Raw genomic sequence first — 17,602 nt, 5'->3', positions numbered from 1 at the left:
AAGATGGTGTAAGTACAACACTAGGGAGTTTTATTATTTGATATCCCCACCACCACCTTTTTCTTTTCTTTTTGGAAGAAGCTTTGCTCCAAATGACAATGAATTAAAATGCTGCATTCCAATTGAAATCTCAAAGTTATTGTGAGTGCTCTAAGAAAACTAAACCCCCTGGCTTATTTTAGTCTTTCAAATGAAAAAATCCCACCCAGATGCAACTGCATAAAGAAGGTTGTGTGTGGTGTTGATGACTTGGGGGTAGAGCCAGGAACAGCAAATGCAATTACTTTCCTGGGCAGACAAGAAATAAATTTATACACATTACATGTTACACTGCAGCTTCTGGAAACATTCAGCTAGTCATCATGAGGTATTTTAGCATGGGAAACAGCACAGGGCTTCCTTAAATGTTAAGTAAACTGTTGGTGGCAATCAACTGTTTTAATATGTACTATGGAGCCCCTTCCACTTTTCCATAAAGAAAATGTGTAGGAGGATGTCCCCAGAAACAAATCTGCACTGAGCAGCAGCCTAGGATAAGGAAAAGAGAGCTAGATTCAGACTTACAAGAGACCTATGTCTGAATTTTACCTCAGACACTCACTAGTTGTGAGTCTGTAGGCAAGTTGCTTAACCTCTGTTAGACTCAGTTTCCTCATCTGTAAAATGGGGTCAATAACAACTAAATTCTCACCTCATGGGATTTTTGTGATGATCAAATAAAATCATAAATCCCATACCACAATGCATAAAGCACGTACAACCTTAATCTTCAACTAATAATAACATTTATTAATTTATTATGTAGTCATTTCAGTTGTGTCTAACTTTTCATGACACTATTGGGGCTTTTTCTTTTCTTTTTTTTGTTTTTGGCTAGGCAATGGGGTTAAGTGACTTGCCCAGGGTCACACAGCTAGTAAGTGTTATGTGTCTGAGGCCGCATTTGAACACAGGTCCTCCTGACTCCAGGGCTGGTGCTCTATCCACTGCGCCACCTAGCTGCCTCTTGGGGTTTTCTTGGCAACGATACTGGAGTAGTTTGCATTTCCTTCCCCAGCTCATTTTACAGATGAGGAAACAGAGGGAAACAGGTTTAAGTGACTTGCCCAGGGTCACACAGCTAGTTAAGTCCAGATTTGAACTCACAAAGATGAGACTTCCTGACTCAGGCCCACCATGCTAAAAACTGTGCCACCTTGCTGTCCAATAATAATGATGATGGTTGGTGTTTATTTGAAGCTTTCTGGTTAGCAAAGCACTTTACATCCATTATCTTCTTTGATCCTCACAAAAATTCTTTGAGGTAGAAACTATAGTTATTACTGTCTCCATTTTACAGATGAGGAAAGTGAGGCCTACAGAGTTCAAGTTTCTTCATTTGTAAAATGAGGATAATCATACCTGTACCATCTACCTCACAGGATTGCTGTGAACATCAACTAAAATTAGGTTCATAACACTCTTTGTGAACCTTGAAGGGCTATACAAATGTCAGTTATTATGTCATTATTATAATTGTGGGCATTATCTAGGTCTATAGCTTACTCCTTCGAGACTGCCTCCCTCTCTGGAAAAACATATGGGGCATGCGAATGAGTGGATGGAGCACTGTAATCAACAAGAGGGAAGCAAATACACAACTCTTAATCTTGCCTCAATCTTCTCTGCCAAGGAAAGTGATTTTTAGATTAGGGAGGATAGACCCAAGTAAATACAGGCTTAATATCAGCAAACTCTTCCTAACAATTAGAGCCATCCAAAGGAAGAATGAGTAGACTTGGGAGGTAGTAGTCTCCACTTCACTGGAAGTCTTTGGCAGAGGCTGCATGACCAGTTGCCACAGAAGTCTAGTCAGGTACAGGTCGGATGAGGCGGCCTCTGAGGACCTGCCCACTCTGAGAAGCAGTGACCTGAGGACCACAGAACAGCAACCTCAGAGCCCTTTGCTGTCGTTCAGTCATTTCAGTCACGTCTGACTCTTGATGACCCCCTTTGGGGTTTTCTTGGCACCACCCTGCTGCCCAAGAGGTTCTACTACAAGTATTTTGCTCCAATGAAGGACAATGGCTAACGAAATAAAAACAGTGACTTTTATGTTACTCACAAGATTATTTTACTTGGAAAATCTTGCTACCAGCAGAGAAAACAACCTCATAGATCTTCTACAGCAAGACAAAGAAACTTGCCTACTTAGGAACAGCATCCCAAAGTTATTGATGTTTTACATGACTTCATATACCATTAAAAGAAAAAAATGAGTTGAAAGCTTTCCTCCACCCCCACTCCTCTTAGTGCAGAGTATTCTGTAATATGTCTAGATGTTTCTAGCCAGACAGCATTCAGGGGAAAGAGGAAAAAAGAAATCAAACATACCACTTGCGCTTCCATCTTGTCACAAAGCCATTAGAGCTAATGAAAAGTGATGGCATTGTTAAGTTTTATAGTTTCTTCTTAATAAAATGAAAAATGAACTGGAAGACTGGATATAAATTTTTAAAGACTTTAAAGGTCCCATATCACCAGCAAATGTATATATGTGTGTATATGTGTGCATGAAAGCTTAAGACTTAGAGAAAGAAGAAAGGAAAAAAAGGAAGGAAGAAAGGAAGGAAGAAAAGAAGGACAGACTAAGAAAGTTGTTTCTGTTCCTGCTACAGGTGAGTTTGGCATTTTCTCATCTGACGCATAATGAATAGGTAAGCAGTAGCCTAGAATGAATGCCACTGAGGACTTTGGGATACAATAAATTTAATACTTGGGGATCCCTTCCCTAATCCAATTACCATGTGCACAATTTGGTCAGAACACTACTGAGTGGCCAGTCAGCCCAACAGGAGTCAGATATCTGATATGTATGTGAAGTACCTGCCCTCCAAGCAAACATTTAGACTCCTGAAGCTCAGACCAATAAAGTTAAGTTCAAAATATGCTTTGTGCCCTTCAGCATTTCAACATACTGAAGCTGAATGTAAAGGAAATACTATGACCTCATGGGAACCAAAAGAACACTTGGATTTATGTGGCGCATTTTATTTATCTAAATGTTTTAACATCTATTACCTAACTCGATCCTCACAGGGTGGGACTCATTGTCATTTTCATTTCATGTGCTATTTTTAGGAAACTGTGGCCCGGGGAAGAGGTGACTTGTATCTGGACCCCTAGACAAGGAGTGGGTGTGCCTAGGATAATGCTGCCATAAAAAAGACACAAATATGAAAGATTTAGCCTGCAACCAGGTCACTCAGTGGATAGGGCACTGGGTTTGGAGTCAGAAAGACCAAGTTCAAATTCAGCCTTAGACATTTAACTAGCTGTAAGACTCAAGGAAAGCCACTAAACTTTTGTCTGCCTCAGTTCCTTCATCTACAGAATGGGGATAATAATAGCACCTACCTTCCAGGGTGTTTTGTGAGGATGAAATGAGGTAGTAATTGAAAAATGCTTAGCACAATGCCTGGCACACAGTAAGCACTACATGCGTTAGCTATAATTATCATCTTCACTATTGTTCACAAAAGATAAACTCAATCACTCTATACTATGCATTGTTGCTGTTTGTTTTAGCTGACTTAGTCTGTGACTATTTAGTCTTCCCTTTGGGGTTGCTGCTCTGTCTTGTACATTTGCCTACCCTAGTGAAATCTCAGACTCAATTCTAACACATCATTTTGTTGACCTCTCAGATGACAGCTGGAATAATTTACTGGGACTTTACTCCCTGGGTGTAATCACATGAAGTAGGTGCTTCTTTCCCCAGAGGAACCAAAAACCCAAAAATCTACCAAAAGTCACATCAGTTACATAGTAGGGACTATGAAATTTATCTCCCAGCTCCTAGTGTTGGGCTTCAGAGGTTTTTCTTGGCTCTGTTGGTGATTACCTCCAATTTATCCCGTATATATCTTGTTTGTGCACAATCGTCCCCTTGCTGTCTCCCCCCCATTACACTGTAAGGTTCTTGAGAGCGAGAACTGTCTTTTGCCTTTGTTTGGTATCTAGCATTTAGCACTGAGCCTGGCACATAGCAGGAACTTAATAAATGCTGACCGAGTTCTTATCTCAGCACCACTTGTGACTTGTAAGTGTAGGTAAAACATCTTAACCTCTGTTGCTATGATACTCTTTATCTATAAAATGAAACTAATGTATCATCATTTATCTCTATCTCGGGATATCTCTATTTACCCAAGCATCCATCTGTCTATGACGTTCAATCACTATTCTTCATTAACAAGGGACAAAAAAAATTGGAAAAAAGAGGGGGGGAAGAAAAGAGACATATGGAAGTTACCAAATAAACCATGATGGATAGGTGATCTTTTCAATAAATTAATAAATCAAAAAGCATTTATTAACCTACGCTCATGAGACACTGTTCTAGGCACTGGGAATACAAAGTCAAAAAAGAAAAGAAACAATGCCTAGTCTCAAGGAGTTTACACTCTAACATCTACGTGGGCACCTCTCTGCTGGGGCTGGGAAGGAGAGAATGGGTAATGATGCCAGGCGATGGGAATGATGCTTAAGAGAAGGAAAACTGAAGAGGTTTCTGTCAAACAGCCTCAGTGTTCTCAGTGAAATAGGAGGCTGTGATCTGCCCTCAGGGTCATTAGGACAGATGAAGTTGGGGACGGCAAGAAGGAGAGATCTGTAATACTCACTGTGAAAACTGAGACGGGAAGTTGGTAAGGTTAAATAGAGTAGGATTTCCAGACAGTTATGAGAACCCAGCTGAGGTTATTATGCACAATAAATTTATATTTGGTGACATCAGTTCAATTTTGAGACTTCTTGCAGTGATTTTCAGCATTCTTGGAGCAAGAGTAAAGGAAAAAACTGGTTAGTAGTGATCCAGAGTTCAGAATCGGGAAGGTAGAAACTGCAGAAAGATAGACAATTGTCAATTGATCAACAAGCATTTATTAAGGGTCTACCGTGTGCCAACCATTGTGCTAGGCCCCGGAGATAGGAGGAGGAGGAGGAAAAGAAGAACAAGAAGAAGAAGAGGAAGAGTCTATGCCTTCAAGGAGTTTATATTCTATTGGAGGAGGAAGGAGGGAAATACAAGGTGATTTTGGTCTGTTGGAGGCATTAGTCCCTGAAAGAATCAGTAAAGGCTTCATGTAGGAGATTGCCCTTGAACTGAGCTAGAAGGAAATTCTAGACTCTCAGAGAGTAAAGAGGAAGTGCATTACAAGCATGGGATACCATACAAAGGCAAAGAGATGAGACATGGGATGGCATGTGGCAGGGACAGTGAGTAGGACAGTTTAGATGGACGGTCTGAGTGAAGACGAACAATCTGTATTAAGTCTGGAGAGGTTAGCTGGAGCCAGACCAGACTGGAAAGCCCTTTGAATTGCAAACAGAGGAATTTGTATTTGATCCTGGAGGCAATAGGAAGGTGAAGTGACTGGTGACTTATTAATGATGGAAAAAAGTGAAGCCAGAGCATAGGAGATGAACTGCAAAGGGCAAAGCGACCAGATGACATGAGCAGAATGAAGAGTATATGGACTGTGCAACTTTATACGAAACTTTTTGCATGCTGTCTCCCCCTTAGACCATGGGCTCTTAGACAGCAGGGACTATGAGGTAGTAGAGCATTCCAGGTACAGGGTATAGCCAAGGGTAGTTTTCCCTCCCCTTGAGGGCGTAGTGGGATACAGAACTAGTATCGAGTCAGGAAGACCCAGGTTTGTCTCAATCCTTTTATAGATAGTGTCTCTGTGACTCTAGGCATTAGTAGAAGCAGTTTTGTCATTTGGAGTTTCCTATACCAACAATTAACACAGTGCTTAGCACATAACAGGTGCTTAATGTTTATTGACTGATTGATACCAGTGAAATCTGAGCTAAAATAAAATTCAATATGAAATTTTATGTACATAAAATTATATGCATAAAATTTTACATACGTAAAATTATATACATAGGCCAAAGACCTATGGTGCATCTCAACTACTCAGTGCTGATGGAGCCACATTGATCAGTGTTAAGGACACAATCGGAGAGAGACGAGTGGAACACTTTCATAGTGTTCTCAACAGACCATCATCAATCAATGCTGAAGTCAGTGACCATTTACCTCAGGCTGAAGTCAATCCCTTTCTAGCTGAAGTTCCAACTGAAGAGGTTTTGAATGCCCTTAGCAGTTTCTATAACATATGCTATATAGTAATATATACTATATTATACCTCTTGGCTTTCTTGGCTTCCTTCAAGTGTTAACTAAAATCCCACCTTCTGTAAGAAACCAGTTTCTCAATCCCCTCTAATCTTAGTGCCTTCCCCAATTTATCCTATATTTATCTTGTTTGTATGAAACTTTTTGCATGTTGTCTCCCCATTAGTCCGTTAGCTCCTTGAGAGAAGGGATTATTCTTTTTGCCTTTCTTTGAATCCTTAGTATTTATCAGAGTACCGGGCAAACAGCAGGCACTTTATAAATGCTAGGGGACTGACTGACCAGGATCAGTTTCTGTAAAGCAGAGGCTGGAAAATTCTATAATGTTGGAAGAGAACTTTTGGAAAATGCCTTTTAAAAACAGCTCTTGAAGGCTCTGTCACATTGTGGGCTAAAATCAGGTGAAACAGTATATTTTCCAAATGTGGCACAAGTGTTTAACATGAATGAAAAAGAACATTTTTCCGAATAATGTCACAGCACTTACTGGCAGACCTAAGGAATCACTACCCCACCCCCACCCCACCCCACCCCCACCCCCCACAGTCTGTTTACCAAATCAACAGGCTGAGTCTGCTTTGCTGTTATCAGGAGGAGAATTTCCTTGAAACCCTCAAGAGGAAGCAACCCTTCCTGAAAGGAAGCCAGCTGCTGTTATTCAACTGAAAGCAGAGGCAGCAAAAGCCACGGTGGCTGAGTCTGTAAAGAAAAGCTGGGCTTCTTTATTTATTATTTTTGCAGGTAGCAAAGAAACTCATTTATCCAAGTCAATGGCATAACCAAAATCAGAGACAGTATACATAGGAGAATATATACCAGACACACAGAGTGAAAAGAAAAGAATGCCTTTTGACCCAATGACAAATTTTCTCATAGGCAAAAATAAAAGAGTTGAAATTCCAGCCCCTGATCCTATCATCCATAAAGATAGAATGGTGGGGACCAGGGAGAAGGACAGGAAGTTCCCTACAACTAGCTAGGAGGAAACAGCATGTTGGAGAAACAGCATCCTGAGGAAATGGGACTTGGGGAAGAGGGGGAGGGAGAACGGCAGGATACAAGTTTTCCCAGTAAGGAAGATGAAGGAATCAAGACCAGGGTAAACCGAAGCCACAGAGAAAGCCAATGTCCTCTCCCTCACTGGAAGCCTCCAAATGGAGGCAACTGATCAATTCAATAAACAAATTTATTAAGCACCTACTATGTGTCAGGCACTTTGCTAAGTGTTAGGGATACAAATCAGAAAAAATAGTCCCTGCCTTCAAGGAGCTTACACTCTTAATAGGAGAAGACAACACACAAAAGGAACCTGAAAAAAGGAGGTGGAGGGGTGAACAATAGGGGTGAGTTACCAGCAGGTACCTGGTGTGGAGCCATGATGTCCCGTGAAACTGAAACCAAGCAGAGCCACTGACAGAAAATGGAGAAATATTTGAAAAGTTCTGAGGCTTCTATAAAGGTAGATTTTGAGTGGAGCTTACTGCTTTATTCCAATCAAAGGGGCAAAGTCACCAAAAGAGTTGAGAACATGCTCCGACACCCTAAATTTTTATCGAGGGAAAGTAAGTCCAACAGGGTACGTTATGGACTAAGGGGTGGATGAGAATGGAAGTCCTACTTAGTGAGTGGGAGACCTGGTCATGGAATGATTAGAAATGAGCCTCAAAGCTTTTGTTCTTTTCACTTGGCAAAGCCTCCTCCTTCTCTCCCATTGTTGTGTCATTACCTCCGAGACAATCCTCTCCAAAATAAGAGATGTTTAGCTGTCTTGGTTTGCCATCCATACCCAAGGACAGTGATTTGGGGAGGTCTAAAATCTAGGTCACTTAAGCCTACAAAGATAGCTCCAGAGAAATCCAGCTGGTCTAGGTTTGAGATGATAAGCTGTGCCCACAATATTCATAACAAATGATGAACCCACGAAATTCTGGGTTGGCTGGCTTCAAGATTCTAGGCAGTGGAATCTCTTTATCTATGACCATATACCCTGCATAATTCTACACAAATAAAGGCTTTGATAGCTGACTAAGCAACACAAGGAAACTATCCTTGACAGCTTGTTCACTGCTGGATTCCCTTCAGAAGCTGTCCAATCTCTAGCCACAATATACACCAGGTAAAAAGAGAGCCAAAGGAGAATAGTCACCTAGTCCTTCACCAGCAGCTGAATCAGCGATGACAAACCTCGACAGTGTGTGTGTGTGTGTGTGTGTGTGTGTGTGTGTACTAAGAAGTATACACCTATATTCACATACACACAAAATAAAAACAACTAAAGGCCACACAAAAATAAAAAGCAATGACTGGGAGGTATGCTAGAAAAATATAAATCATTCAACTCACCTTTATAAATTTAGAACAGGAAACAAAACTGCATCCAATAAATACAATACTAAAAATATGCTTTGAGGCCATGTGAAAAAGGGAAAAGACAGAGAAAAATAGAAGAGGAAGACGCAAGGTGAAAAAAAAGGGATAACAAGGTAAAGGGGAAAAGCTTTTGTAGATTTCTAGATGAGGTAAACTGATCTTATCAAACACTGTCATTTAATTGGTGAATTTGCTTAAGTCTCAACTTCACTGGGAATGAGATTCTCCAACTTTAATATGCAACAAAGAGTAAATACAGGAAATATTTATTGAGCACACTCTGAGTGTTTAGAGATACAAAATTCAGATGAGATATAAACGTTGCCCTTAAGGATATTATACTCTAGGAGGAGGCCAGTAGCTATAACCCACAATTTTGTTTTTATTGTTGTTCAGTCATTTTCAGTAGTGTCAGATTCTTTGTGACCCCATTTGGGGTTTCCTTGGCAAAGTACCAGTCAACCCAGAATTTCGTGGTTTCATCATTTGTCGTGAATATTGTGGGCACAGCTTATCATCTCAAACCTCAGCCAGCTTCCATTTGAATTTCTTAAAGCTACCTTTGTAAATGTATAGGCTTAAATGACCTAGATCTTAGACCTCCCCAAATCACTGTCCGTGGAAATGGATAGCAAACCAAGACAACCAAACATCTCTTATTTTGGAGGGGATTGTCTCTGAGGTAAGGACTGGCCATTGATTCACTGACACAGCAATGGAAGATAAGGAGGTGGTTTGCCATTTCCTTCTCCAATTCATTTTACAGAAGAGGAAACTGAGGCAAACAAGGTTAAGTGACTTTCCCAGGGTCACAAAGCTAAGAAATGTCTGAGACCAGACTTGAACTCAGGAAAATGAGTGTTCCTGACTCCAAGCCTGACACTCCACCTTCTGTGCCACCTAGCTTCCCCTATAATCCACAATACTACATACTAAAGGCATTATGCTATGTAAAATCTAAGGAGAAGCCATCAGCAACCAAGAAGTTCAGGGAAAGTTACTCCCTGAAGAGGTGATAGTTGAATCATACTTTACAAGGCTTCAGAAGACCTGGAGATCTGCCACTTACTAACTGTGTAATGATATGCAAGCCACATCCCTTTTCTTAGGTTCTTCATTTGTAAAGCAGGGATAATAAGGTCACTTCTACCACCTACCTTCAAGGACAGAGTATGAAGAAATAACTCTAACTCTGAGAGCAAATATAAAATATTTTGGGTTATTCATGTCCCCCTCTGTCCCTGACAGGAGATAGGACTAGACACAAATATTTACTCTTTGGAAGCTTAATTTCCCTCACTTGAGAACTATCTCCAGAAGAATGTCGACATGAAACCAACTGAACCCCAGAAATTATCAGCAAATTTAAGCTTTTAAGATCTTAAAAAAAATTCCTATAAATTAATTATAATTATTCCTATGTAAAAATGTATGGTTAGAAAGTAATGGAGATGATTATATTCAGGGAATAAAAAGGGTTCTATGATTCAAGTGTCGAGAAGTAATTACAAGCTAGACAGCACTTTTGTGGTAGCATAGAATTAGAAATAAAACAGGTACCCTCAATTAGGAGATGGCTAAACAAGTTGTGTACACGGATGTAATAGACTATTACTGAACCATTTGAAACAACAGAGATGATAAATACAGAAAAGCATGGGAAGACTCCTACAAACTGATGCAGAGCAGAAATAATCAGAACCTGGAGAACAATATACATTATGTCTCAGACAATGTAAATGGAAAGAGCAACAATAACAAAACAATGCTGTGAAATTGTAATGACTTAAACTTAGCCCCAAAGAAGAGGTGTGAGAAAGTATCTCTTGGGGTTCTTTGTAGAGGTCAGCAGCGCCAATAGGTGCGGAACACTTGAGTGTATTGTCAGACTTTTCAATTTTTTGGTATTAGATGTTCTTTTTTGTTCTTTAATATAAGGGATATCTCTCTTTGAGGAGGAAGAGGAAGAATTTATAATAAACTTTAGGAAACAGAAAAACAAAAGATGCCAATAAAAAATTAAGATACAAATATAAAGAATTCCAAGAAACACTAGAAGATTTACATGAAGTGAAATAGGATATAGAAGAAGGAAAATAATATACATAATGACTACAATAATTAAAGAAAAAAATTAAAAATTAAACTGAACACATTATAATGACCGTGTTTAAGAAAAAGTACCTTACTCTCTTCATGGCAATGGTGGGGGAACTGTGGGTGCAGAATGTTGCATATACTGTCAAATAGGGTTGATGAGTTGATTTTTGTGCTGAAATGCTTTTTTTCTTCCCTTTTTTTTTAACTAGGCAATGAGGTTAAGTGACTTGCCCTGGGTCACACAACTATTAAATGTTATATGTCTGAGGCCGGATTTGAACTCAGGTCCTCCTGAATCCAGGGCCAGCGCTCTATCTACTGTGCCACCTAGCTGCCACTGTCCCACCTAGCTGCCCCTTTTTTCCCTTTTTTCAATCTTTGTTACATGAAATGAGCCACTAGGTGGGGGAGAGAAAAGACGCATTCAGAAATAAAGGTGATATGAAGAGACACAATCTAAAATAAATTTTAAAGCAAAGAAAAAATAATTATAGGCTAGAAGTCAATCCAGCAAGGTTGCAGAATTCACCTCCTTATTGAATAATCTCTCTCACAATGCAATAAAATTGTCTGTAAGAACAGTTCATGTTTGCATAGCATTTTATAGGATGCTTTCTTTAAAACAACCTATAAGGTATGTAAATAAATTATTATTCTTCCCATTTTGGGGATGAGGAAACTGAGTCCCAGGGTGGCAAAATGATTTGCCCATAGCTAGTGTTAAAGCCGGGACTAAAATCCAGGTTCCTGACTCTTAAATCCAAGATTTTTTATTTTAATACTTAATAGGGTGCCTGGCACATAGTAAAGTGTTTTTAAAATGCTACTTTACTAGCCAACGGACTTTCTATATCTCATCCTTTCTCTCATTAATTAAAAGGGCTGAAACAGTAAGAAAACTTAAAGGTCAGCTTAAAGATAACAAATTTGTCAGAAATCAGCATTTTACCAGCATTTCACCCTTCTGCTGACTAAGCAGAAATCCTGTCATCACTATGCCCTAGCCTAGCCTTCATTGTAACATTCCAGAATCTCATTTTTCCTAGTATTAGTGAAAAGAAATAACATTCAATTGTCTTAAGATTATCTATTTCACATCCTAATTGCTTTTTTTTTTAATTTTTAGGCAATTGGGGTTAAGTGACTTGCCCAGGGTCACACAGCTATTAAGTGTCAAGTGTTTGGTCTGAGGCTGGATTTGAACTCAGGTCCTCCTGACTTCAGGGCCAATGCTCTATCCACTGCGCCACCTAGCTGCCCCTCTAATTGCTTTTTAACACAGTTCTGAATTCCTTAGTAATCTTTTACCTTCATCTTTCAAAGAAGAAATGCATTTGCAAGGCTGCATAGTAGCATGAAAGGAGTGCTGTACTTTGAGTCAGTGGACTTGGATTCCAATTCTCACTCTGTGACTTACTACTAGTGTAATACTGGGCAAATCCCTTAGCCCAGGTAGGTATAGAAGTAGAATGGTTCCCTGGGCACGGAGTCAGGAAGCCCTGTGTTCAAATCCAGCCTCAGCCAATGTACTAGCTATGGGACCCTAGGCAAGTTACTTAACATCTATCTGCCTCACTTTTCTCAATTGTAAAATGGAGATGATAACAGCAACTATCTCCTAAGGCTGTTGTGAGGATTAAATGAGATAATATTTGTAAAGCGCTTAGCACACAGTACGTGCTTAATAAATGCTTGTTTCCTTCCCTCCTCTCTGAACTTCAGCTTTCTTATTTGTGAAATGAGAGAGTTCAACTAGATTATATATCTAAAGCCTCTTCCAGCTCTGAATCCTGTGAGTGCCTCAGCCTTCCAACTCCGGGAGATCTCAAGCAATAAGCCCTACTTGAGTGTTGTACGATTCTCCCAGTACTCTTCCAGTAAATGACAATGTTATTTTTTTTAATCTAACTTTACTTATCCATTTTCTGTCCTTAATTTATGTCTCTCAAGCCAGGGTGTAATATAACTCTGTGTTCCAGCAGGTCTTTAAAGAGTAATTTCACAGTACTTCTGAAAAGCCAGGGCCAATAAAATGCAAAGAATAATCAGAGAAGCAATGATTGACGTGAAAGTTTTAAACCTGATATTTTCATCCTGAAAGTTGTATCAGTCAACTTTCCCATGAGAGGTAACATTCAGCTTCTGGGGGAAAGAGGGTGAAACAAAAAAGGGGAAGGAGGATGAAGGGAGGGAGGGCAGGAGGAAGAAGGAAACTTCCAATCTCAAACAATACATTTTAAGTATATTCACTTTGCCTGTGAAATAAAGTAAGCCAAATTCCGTGAATTCCATGGCAGCAGTAACAGATTTCTATTTGTCCTGCTATTAGAAGGAAAGTGAAAATTTAAAAAACAAAGTACCCACTTTAATTGTTTAAACCCTTAAGTCACTGGAAATATTTAAAAACAAATGAGATGAAAATGTGTATGTATTTGACAAAAATTGAAGATATGTTCATGCTGTTCTTCCAAGGATTACCAGATATTTCCCTAGAATGTATTTCCTTCTCTGTTCTCTGTCTACTGGAAAATTTCACAGGAGTTGAATCTCACACCACTACCTCTTCAACTCCTCCTCCCCAGCCCCAGCAATCATGTTTTTCCGACTTAAAAAAATATATTATTCTCTCTTCACTTTTCAAAAGCACTGAAATTATATGATGCTTTTTTCTGATAAAGGGAGAGCTCGGTGATCATAAAGATTATTTGTTTTTCTTGGGGTTTTTTTTTGGGGGGGTTGACTAGGCAATGGTCTGAAGCCACATTTGAACTCAGGTCCTCCTGTATCCAGGCCCAGTACCACCTAGCTGCCCCTGATCATAAAATTTAAAAAGCACTGCCCTAGAAAAAGATCACAGAATCTTAGAGCTGAGAAGAACCCTATAAACATGTCATCGAATTTGGCATCCCACCCAGGAAAGGAATAACAGTAACAGATGATGTTTGAAGGAACTGAGACGTTTAGCCTGGAGAAGGGAAGACTCAGGAGGGCCCTGATAGTTGTTTTCAAGTGTTTAAAGGGTTGTCATGTGAAAGGGATTAGTCTTTTTCAAGGAGGTATGGGATTCAAAGGTGGAGGATGGTATCTTCTTGAACTAGTTAACCACAGGGTTAAAAGTGTGAAGGGAAGAAAGTGAAACTACATAAGGGGTGATAAAGGGACTAGACTAAAGTGAGGATGAAAAGCCCTTTAAGAGGAAAGAGACACAGTAGGAGATATGGAAAAAGAGGAGGCTGTCATCAGAGGGGGGAATTTCAGATCTCAAGAGCTTGGGAGACAGGAACAATTTTAGAATAGTGAAATATAAGACATAAATACTCTCATTAGTGGCCCAGAAAAAGTAGGCTACAAGTCAGAAGAATTAATTCAATCAATCAACCAATAAGCATTTTTCTACCAGAAATCCTTTGGATTGCTTTGCTGTCCTTCAGTTCTTTCCAACTCTTCATGACCCCATTTGGGGTTTTCTTGGCAAAGATACTGGAGTGGTTTGTCATTTCCTTCTCCACTTCATTTTACAGATGAGGAAACTGAGGCAAACAGGGTTAAGTGACTTGTCCAGGGTCATACAGCTAGGAAGTGTCTGAGGTCAGATTTAAACTCAGGAAGATGAGTCTTCTGACTTCAAGCCTAGAGTCCTATCCTCTGCACCATTTAGCTGCACATGGATTTCTTTGGACTTTTCTATGATGCCCCCAGGACCCTTATCATTGGGAAATCTCATCAGGATATGAATGCAAAATATAATATGCAACGTTATATAATGATTATATAATATATATCATAATTATATTAGAATATGCAAGATAGAATCAAGCTTTGGTACTCATACCTCAGCAGAACTTTCTTTTCCTTGATGGAAGGGTGGAGTCATGAACTCCAAAACCTCCCTTTAAAGGAAGGGCTCAGGCCAGCCATGTCTTCATTTCTCACCAGGCTACACTCCTTTGGGCTTCTCTGGGGTATCTTCTCCACCTCCCTTTCCTTTTTAGTTTCCTTTTATGTGTTGTCTTCCCTCCTTAAATTGTAAACTTCTTGAGGCCAGGAACTGTCACAGAGCTTGACACACAGTAGACATTTAATAAATATTTATTGACTGACTGATTATTACTACCTGCCAAATGCTGCAACTAATAGTTGGGGATACAAAAAAAAATGAAAACATCCCCTGCCCTAAAGAGGCTTCACATGCTAAGTAGGGGCACAATATGGCAAATAGACAGATGGACTGAAAGCCCTGCTCATCAACAAAATACCAAAGTCCCTGGGGGTGTGAGTAGGGGTGGAGGGAAAGAATAGAAGACCTGAAGGCAAGAAGATCTCAGAAACGGGGGATGTGGGCAATTATAGAAACAACTGGAACATATGAACCTCAAAGGAGAGGCTGTTTGATGGTGTTGGTAGAGGGGAGAACTGGAAGTGATACCTGGGAAGGAACACGCTGATACTGGAAGACAACTGTCTTGTCTCTATACTAAACAGACTCAGATGCTTTAAAACACATGCCTTTGCTGTTCTAATCACCTTCCTTCAGACAAACTTCAGGGTTTCAATTCTCCCTGTAAAATGTGAGCCAAGAGTTCTCAGCAGCCAGTCTCCCCTTCTCTTCCCCAACCACAGTAGAGACCCATTCATTGCTTCCCAAACTACAGATAAAATTCATCACATTACTTTGGGGCTCTGCAATATGCAAAGTCCTATTCTTATGATAATCCTATAAAGTGGTACAAATATTATTATCCACATTTTACAGATGAAGAAACTGAACATAAGAGAAAACTTGGTGAGGTAGAAAAAGCACAGGACTTGAGAGTCAGGAGACCTGAGTTCAAATCCCAGTTCTGCTACTTACTAGCTGTATAGTAGCCCTGCTCAAGTCATTCACTCCCTGTAGACCTCAGTTACCTCATCTACACAGTGAAGGAGTCAGGGACAGCTAACTGGCACAGTGGATACAGCACCAATCCTGGAGTCAGGAGGAGGACCTAAGTTCAAAACCTGCCTTAGACACTTATGAACTGTGTGACCCTAGGCAAGTCACTTAATTCCAACTGCCTCCAAAAAAAAAAAAAAGTGCAAGGGTCAGATCAAATGACCTCTAAGATCCCTCTCAGCTCTAACAATCTATCTTTTTTTAAGAAGTGACTCTCCCCATGTCAACTTACTTAGAAGATTCTATGACCTTGAAAGAGTTTCTGATGTTAGCTCAGCCAAGGTCTTGACTTCTCATCACTGCCTGTCTGGGCTAGGTTCCTTCTACCACCCAATATTAAATTACTGCCTTTGCTCTCTCCCTTTCACCCTACTCATATGCCTACTCCAGGGAGAAGTTTTGGCTACTATCATCTCGGAACTGTGCACCATGTTGATAAACTAGATTTTCTTAAATCCCATTTCAGAGGTATGCCCTATATTTGGAACAGACCAATATTCATAGGGGAAAGAGGGAAAAGGATTGACAGGACCCCAGGCTTTAGAGCTAGAATGGACGTAAAGGATCATATATCCTAAACCCTGGTTTTACAGATGGGGCAACTGAGGCCCAGGAAGGTAAAACACTGTAATTTCCCCAAGGAAACACAGATAGTAGGTGTTGAAGCCAATTACAACACTAAACTCAAAAAATGATTAGCCAACATTCTTTTGCTATAAAAGTCATTACCTGCATAAACAAAAGTGTTAGCTAAAAAGCCTGACTTTGTAATGAGTCAGCAAAGTTCCGCAATTGCTCCTGGATAAGTAAAAAATTCAAATGGACAGCCCCGATACCCTCTAATTGCATCACCCATTTAAGCAAGTATCACATATTCTCAGCAGCTACAATTTACTTCACTGAAACACATTTATGCCTAATGAAGTAGACTGCATATGCAAATTAATGGCTGCTAATTGACTACAGCTTCTCCTTTTCCATAAAGTCAATATTTTTTTTGGATCGCTAAATGCACTTACCAGCATATTAATTTCAAAAGAAAATTAACAGCTATAAAAAAAATTACCAGGTGCACCTAGTGAAGAGATTCAGGACCTGATGAAGTAAAGATTAAGACCTCCTGCTGTTTCCCCACCTCTCTCTGGCCCTTCCCCAAATGAAGAATTGAGTTGAGTCTTACTTGATCATTACCTTCGTTTGAGGCTCAAAACAAACGAGCAATTAGTTCACTTTAAATTCATTATGAGAGTTTTTGCTTAAATTTCAAACTGGTTTAAAAGGAGCATTTATTTCTCCACATTCTTTTTTCCCTACTTGAAAGAACAAGGGAATACAAAAATGAGAGAGGTCTGGAAGTCAGTTTCTAGGGAGTCACTGGGCCTGTGGTCAAAATTGCTTTTCATATCCTAATGCTCCCAACATTAAGTGGATGTAATTTTTGACTTGCTAATAAAAGACTCAGACCTCCCACTAAAGCTGAAAAGGCGCTGGCTGAAGGCAAAGAAGTAATATTAGTTTAAGCCCCTGAAAATCTCTGGTCATTTTCATGCTGTCAAATACTGGAGAGAATTCTCAAGCCAAGGAATTGTTCACTCCAAACCTTAAGTACACTTTGTTGGCTCTCAGTTGACCAGGTGTGAGAAGTGAAGGGATTTAGAACAAGGCTCTGACTTCAGACTTGCAGCCCAAGAGGATCTGAGTGGATTGGAGAAAGGGGAGGAAGGTGGGGCTATGTTTAGACCACGGGTTTGTTTTTTTTCATTTAGAACTCTTAAGGACAAAGGGGTACACACAGTTAACTCCTCCTTTGCTGTTAAGTCTGATTTTCCGTGTGGAAAAATTACCTCTTTTGAGAAGCATATAATTAGGCTTAATAATATACTTTTGCAATTTAATAACACTGTATGGGGGCATAATTTTTTTTAAATGCTTCCAAAAACAAGTGACTAAATTACAATTTATAAATGGACCACAACCCAAATTCAAGTTGAAGTACAGCTGGCTTGAAA

The 17,602-nt window shown here is 39.8% G+C and overlaps 1 protein-coding gene across 12 annotated transcripts in view; it reads right to left on the bottom strand.

The window, feature by feature from the left end:
- Nucleotides 1-17,602, bottom strand: part of CSGALNACT1 (chondroitin sulfate N-acetylgalactosaminyltransferase 1) — a 402,593-nt gene that overhangs the window by 345,440 nt on the left and 39,551 nt on the right. The window lies entirely within an intron of this gene.

This window comes from Phascolarctos cinereus, unplaced genomic scaffold, assembly GCF_003287225.1.
Source record: "Phascolarctos cinereus isolate Bilbo 61053 unplaced genomic scaffold, phaCin_HiC Scaffold_2;HRSCAF=192, whole genome shotgun sequence".
NCBI classification, from domain to species: domain Eukaryota; kingdom Metazoa; phylum Chordata; class Mammalia; order Diprotodontia; family Phascolarctidae; genus Phascolarctos; species Phascolarctos cinereus.
The sequence above is the reverse complement of the archived record's forward strand: the minus strand, read 5'-3'. Positions and strand labels throughout refer to the sequence as shown.